This window comes from Rutilus rutilus, assembly GCF_951802725.1.
Source record: "Rutilus rutilus genome assembly, chromosome: 24".
Classification (NCBI taxonomy): Eukaryota; Metazoa; Chordata; class Actinopteri; order Cypriniformes; family Leuciscidae; genus Rutilus; species Rutilus rutilus.
In genome coordinates, this window is record NC_140228.1 from 15,731,926 (window position 1) to 15,738,564 (window position 6,639).

Below are 6,639 nucleotides of genomic sequence, written 5' to 3' on the forward strand. Positions count from 1 at the left end.
TCAGCCTTCCAAAACAGTTGAAGGCAATAAATCTGTCACACAATGGAAATACACACAGTAGCTATACAGCAGCGGGACTACGTCTTGTGAAATGTAGGCTATAGGCCTATTGACTATAAAAGTGTTCATGTGAACTTTAATTATAAAAAAAAAAAAAAAAATTATATATATATATATATATATATATTCTTTAATGATAAAAAATATGATTTGATTAACTAAGATAATCGCTTGGCATGCACATAAACACGAATTATTAATACACGGACAGACGTCTAAACCAATAGGCCTATATGATTTCTGTAAAGTATAGGTAGGCCTACTATCAAAAACCGGACAGCGGCTGAATGTTCTACTTTAATGGCAAACAAATTTCCCTTTAAAAAAAGGAAAAATAAAAAAAGTTGGCTAGCCTAGTTAGGCCTAGAAATGGTAAATAACAAATTAAGCACGGCGAACACACTGCACAGCTAGAAGGATATTGCACAGTGAAACATACTGACTAGCTAATTTTGAGGCCTGACTTCATCGAATGGACTCGAGGCTTCATTCACAGAACTCAACAGGCCACCATTAGGCTGTTCAGTAGGAAAATATTTTTCAATCTCCTAACAAGTTTATGCTCAACCTGTTGTTGATCGCTACTGTGGAAAAGAACTAACCTGTGGAGAAATAAGCCCTTACGCTGTTTATAGATGTAGAAGTATTTGGCTTGATTGTTTTCACACTAAAATAGTAAAAGACGACCGATAAATTGATGAATTTGCAATAGACTTAAAAGTTGTAGCTATTATCATAAACAGGCTACACCATAAATTGCCAATGCAATCCAAAAAATCTTAGTAGCGGGTACAGTAGACAATAATAATATTCAAGTAGGCAACAGGCCTATACGTGTTGCATAAATATATCGTATTCTCAAACACTTCGGTCAACTATTCACCGTTCGCCTTATATTTAGACACGTGGTTCAACCAACAGGATAAGCGGCCTCATGGAAGCTTCTTTTGTAATGGGATCAGGACGTGGGAGGAAAATAATGCTGTTACGTGACCTGCAAAAAACTCATCACCATGTTGTTAATCCCACAAATCACCAATTCGACCTGTCGATTTTTTTTAACGCTTATTACTCCACTAAGTTAGCTACTCCAGAACGTTGTAAAACATGAAAACCATATAACCTGGAGGAGTAGCCTAATATAAGCATTAGTTACTTTGAAATAGCCTATATATAAATCGCATGCATATCAGAGTAACAGCTAAGGAGGAAGCTCTGATTGACCGAGGTCCTCGTCGGCCTCGTGGAAAGAGATTCCTCCGTTATCTGCATAAACTGAACGCGTATCCTGAAAGAATACCCCCACACAAACTCCAAAAAGAAGATATAGGTTCTCTGTTTCAGACAGTGACAACTAAATATACATTGTACGAGACAGAGATATTTGATTACGCAATTAGGGTTTTGTTCTACTGGTCTTTAATGACCAATCATTATTCTCAGATTTCACCTAGCCTATATGGTTACAGTAGCCTACTGACTCGACAGCGTTTGTATTTTCAAAAGCGTAGATCGTGTTGAGTTATCAACAGCCACAGAATTCAGTTAGGCCTAGGCCTACTTAAAAACTCTAAATAAATACCCCCTGCTTCTCCATTAACAAGTTTAATAAACAAACAAATGAATGAATAAATAAATGCATTGCCCCTCTGACATAGCCTATGCCGTGAATCCCCAGTTTACGAGGAATTTTTAAAAATATTCCTTTCATTCCGAACTTTAGAAATGTGTCACTTGTAAATTTGTAATGCCGTTTTCCCTATTAAAATCATAAAGAGCTTGTGCACCCAGGTAAAAAACTCATACGGATTGAAGAAAAAGTTCTGCTTAAACTATTTGAAAGGACACTTTTTTTTTAATCATAGCATACAAATAAAATAAAGATTAATATAAAATATCATGTAGCCTACCCATATGATTCATTCGTGTTTTATCGATGAGTTCTGACAAGCTTAATTTTAAGGTGCAAATGAAGTTGATAGTGACGTTGATGACAAGAGTTCTTAAATATTCAAAAGATAAAAATGTATCTTTATTAAGACAAGCGATACTTTTATTTCAGATTCTTGCACTGTTAAAATTTTGCTACAAAACAAGGCTAATTGCTTGTAATAAATCAGACTTATGAGTCTTACTACTGCAAATGGTTTTCATATGTCATTGAAAAAACAACGTAAAAAAGGTATAACAAATTTATAGGCCTAATTCACCTTGCAAGTTATGAACAAACCAAAGCAAAATCATCCTCGATACACTACAACGATATACGGAAACAGTTAATAATTTCTTGCCTTTTGGAGATCTATCACTATAGACAAGGGCAATTGATGTGTTAACCAATAATTCACGTGTCAAAATAATTAATGATATTTGTGAAATAATTAGTGAGTTGGGCTGTAGTCAAACAAATCATTAAACCCAACACTATCACGAGCAACGTTTCTTTCAAACACTTGTAAAAACAAGTCACTGATCCAAAACAACAAGCTCCCTTAACTGCTCCATTAGGAGACGTACGTCTTTCATTTCTCTTGTGAAAAATGTAGGGATGCATTCTGCTGTGAGCATGCCTTACAATTATGACCATTCTGAATAGGCCACTTATTAGAAGTTTAACGTCGTAAGGCATTTCCAAAGAGGTTTAAGCACACTAGCATACATAAAACGAATAAATAATCACAGAATGTAATCTCCATATGATTTTATGGTAACGTGGATTTAACCAATTAAGGAGCAGATCTGTTAAAACAATCACTGTAAGTAGACAGTGTATTATTTAACCAATCCCAGTTGAGTGCTAGGGAATTAGCATATTCTAAAGATAATTCTTTCAAACAAAGATTAACATTTAGAAAACAGACCAGCCTTTCAGAAAAAGAAAAATGTCACCTGTTAACTGTTTGCAAAGTCAAATAAATGTACCGTTTTAACCGTCGCTTTTAGACTGGATCTTTACTACCGTGTCACCGCTTGGTGCAGATGTATTTGTAAAACAACTTTGTTTTGGATGTCAAAAGCTATCCGAAAAAAGAAAGAAAAGAAAACCCTTAGCCTGCTACAAGCCTGCATCGGCAGCCACATGGTCAAGTCGATTTCCGCACAGCAGGCTACGGCAGAATAGCTTTTATTCTGGTCATTTCTCTTGGTCTGTGTTTCGTTGGGCAAATAATCAAAATGTGAATAACTTGGATAAGTTTAATGATTTGATTCGTCCCTTTAGAAAGAGCTTTGTTGCAAGGCATTGCCACAGCGATGCGATATTATTACTGAATAATTTTACAATTATTATATTATTATAACGACTAGTGTTGACACTAGGTGGTATTTTAATAAACCTTAACGTTGTGTCTTTGGACTACAAAGAACGAAAATTTCAAAATGTACAGGCTTGTTTTTTTCTTTCCGCTGCGGAATTTGTGACAAGGTCATGTGTTATATAAACGGTACTTTGTAATATTTTTCCCAACTAACCTCAAATGTGAATGTCTTTATCAAAATAGAAGTCGACTAAAGTAGTCTACTACTATTGAGTAAACAGGTAAGAAAGCGAGCTGTGGAGGAAAACGCCGATGCCGAGAAAGAGACGGTGTGGGTGCTGGGTGAAGGTAGAATTTACCGCATAAAACAATGTGTTCAGATATGAAACTCATTTTACCAAATGTGCTGTGAGCTATACAAGAGTTGCGTGGACATAAATGATAAATTACTGGCGATGTCTCGAAGTGTTTGAGTAAGAACAGAAGCATAAGTGACAGCTCTTAAAAATGAGGCTCGCAAACGTATCGTCATTGCACGTGCTATTGGCGCCCCCGCTCGGGCGGGAACCGTTGGAGAATTTTCTCTTAAAGGGGAGGACAGGAGGATTTAAGGTGGAATGAACAAATCACACCCAGCGACCCTGACTCCCGTCAAACTAATTAAATAATGAATATAGGGCTAATTTATCCAAAAGGGGATTAGCTTTATTTTTGATGATGATATAAATATGGGTTATCTAAAATTGCGAAGTACATGCCTTACCATTGCTTCATTGTTAAGGTAAAGTTGGGAGAACAAAGTTTTTACTTTTTAATGTTTTGTTATAGGCCTTAGAAAATATGATAAAATTAAGTATGATAAATAATAAATAAAATAAAAATAAGAAGAAAATGTTTCCGAAGTACATGATTGTAAATGTTACGGGGCACACACACTTGCTCCGTGATAAAATGAGGAGATAAAAGTGCTGGAGGAAAAAAGAAAGAAAAAATGAAGTCGTCTTTTGTAAACGGTGGTTTGTTTTTCAGCGCATAATTCCAAATTAAAGACTGTAGGCCTAGTGTATTAAGTTGTAAGTAAACTCAAAGACCAATTCTTTAATAGGCTACTACTACGGTTCTACCTATAGGCTACTTGAAAACGCAAAACAAATAAAGAGTGATGCATGTACGGTGAATTTCCGATTGTATAGCAACACAATAGAAATAGAGTTCTACAGAACAATGTTGATTGAGAATGAAATCAGAATAGCCTAGCCTATCTGATCTTTGATATTTCCCTGTGGGCCATTCATCCAAATGTTGGTAGCCTACCTGTCAGTAAGTACAGTATTTAAAGATGATGCTGCAAGTCTTTGCAGAAGAGGAGGAGGAAGAAGACAAAACAAGAAAGACAAAATAAATAACAAGTAATATACTAAATATAGCCTATATAAATGAGCGCCCTGGCTTTTTATTTACGCAAGCTTTACGTGTCAAGTATAACTCGGCTTCGGGGAACAGGCCTCAAAATGAAAGGTATGGGGTACGGGCGAGGGGACTGTGTCCTGAACGGGCGGGTATTTAGAATTTAGAATAATTTATCCATAAGAAACGAGTTAAACTGTCTGTGACTTTTGACCTTGGCCCTTAAAAATCGTATAAAACATTACACGTTATAGTATCGAATTTTACGTTCTCAAATCCCAATTTAGTCTAATTATTTAGGCTATTTTAAGTAGCCTATTATAAGCATTTCCCGTATCATAAGTGGTTGCCTGGTGCTGAATTTGTGACTTTCCCTGTGGGGGAGATGAGCAAACTCTTTAGAATCTACACAATCAGCTGTAGTATGCTTAAACACATTGGTTCACATCGCTAACCTCCCGAGAGTGTTCGTGGGCTTATTTATTTTTATGTTCAATGTTGTTGTAGGCTACATAAATCAGTTCAGCTGAGCTGTCTGTGCGCTTGTTTTATTCGCTGAGGTTGTCGTGACCATTCCAGATTTCTTCATTTCACATTTATATAATGTTTAACAAGCTTAGAAGACAATTTATTATCGACGAACGAATTGGTAAAAGATGAGCACTCAGCCCAAGTCATTGCAGCAGGCCTGTGCATAAAAATGACTATGTGGAGTCTACTTGATATTGTTTTTAGCGAATGAAGGGAACGATAAACATCACCCTTTTCAACATGCTGGACTGTCTTAAGTTCGTGTAACACGTCCGTTTCCAAACTTTACGCCAATATTTTTGTTGAAAGTTGCAATCTCAGTGTTTCTTCAGCTAGAAGGTAAACAAAAGTACGCATATTGTTTGTCTATCCCGCGCAGCCTCTGCGTATAAATTACGCCATGTACTCCGAAATTTAATAATAGTAGGCTACTACTCTGATCACACACACACACGCCATAAAATATTAATTTATGGTTATTCTTAGGTGCGCTTTTTTGCACTTTCTCTTCAATTGCGTTTAGCTTATGTTTGATCTGTTCTATGTTCTCAGGTACTTTAAAAAGCGTTTTACATTTAAGCAATTGGCTACTCGTTTGAGTAAACTGTACAATTGCATGCATTTTAATGATCAAGCTTTCATAAAATGAAAGGCAATTCTCTGCGTGACTCTTATTAACGCAATTTAAATGAGCAGAACATATGAGACATTGCACCATAAATTGCAGACAAAGTGCTTTATTGTTTTGAGCAATGCTTATGGAATGGAGTGTATATCGGTTTACATCATAACACATGAGACAGCCTCCCCTTTGGTTACCCTCAACATCAGCTTTTAGACTCATATCCGTGAGTGTGATGCAGATTACCAGCGATTCTCCATCACTTCTATTACCTTCACTATCTAGATTAAAACAGTCACAAACGAGGGGATTTTTTTCTTCTTCTTTCAATAAGCCTGTAAACCTGCATATTCAAATAAAATCCAGCCGAACACGTCATCCATTAATGTTTAGAAAATAAAAATCGAATTGCTAAAAAGTACATGACATTTCCCCCCCCCCCAAAGCTTATGTGATGAGTGCATCAATGAACACATTGAGCAAAATGCTTTTGGCAAATGAAGAACATGGTGGAGGGCTTTTGAAGAAGGCGTTAAGTGAAGCTGTATCTTATAGCACTTTTCACATTTAGTGAAATCACATATACATCGCTGCGTGAGAATCCAGTATTAGAAGCTGAAGCGATGCTCTGATGACACTATCAAAGTCTACCGCTAAAACAGCCTCTTTTGTCATGCCCATGTTGTTGTTGTTTTGTTCTTTGCGAATATTATAACCAAGACGACAAGGGTTTGTTTTCTTACCCAATGAGAACAATAAAAA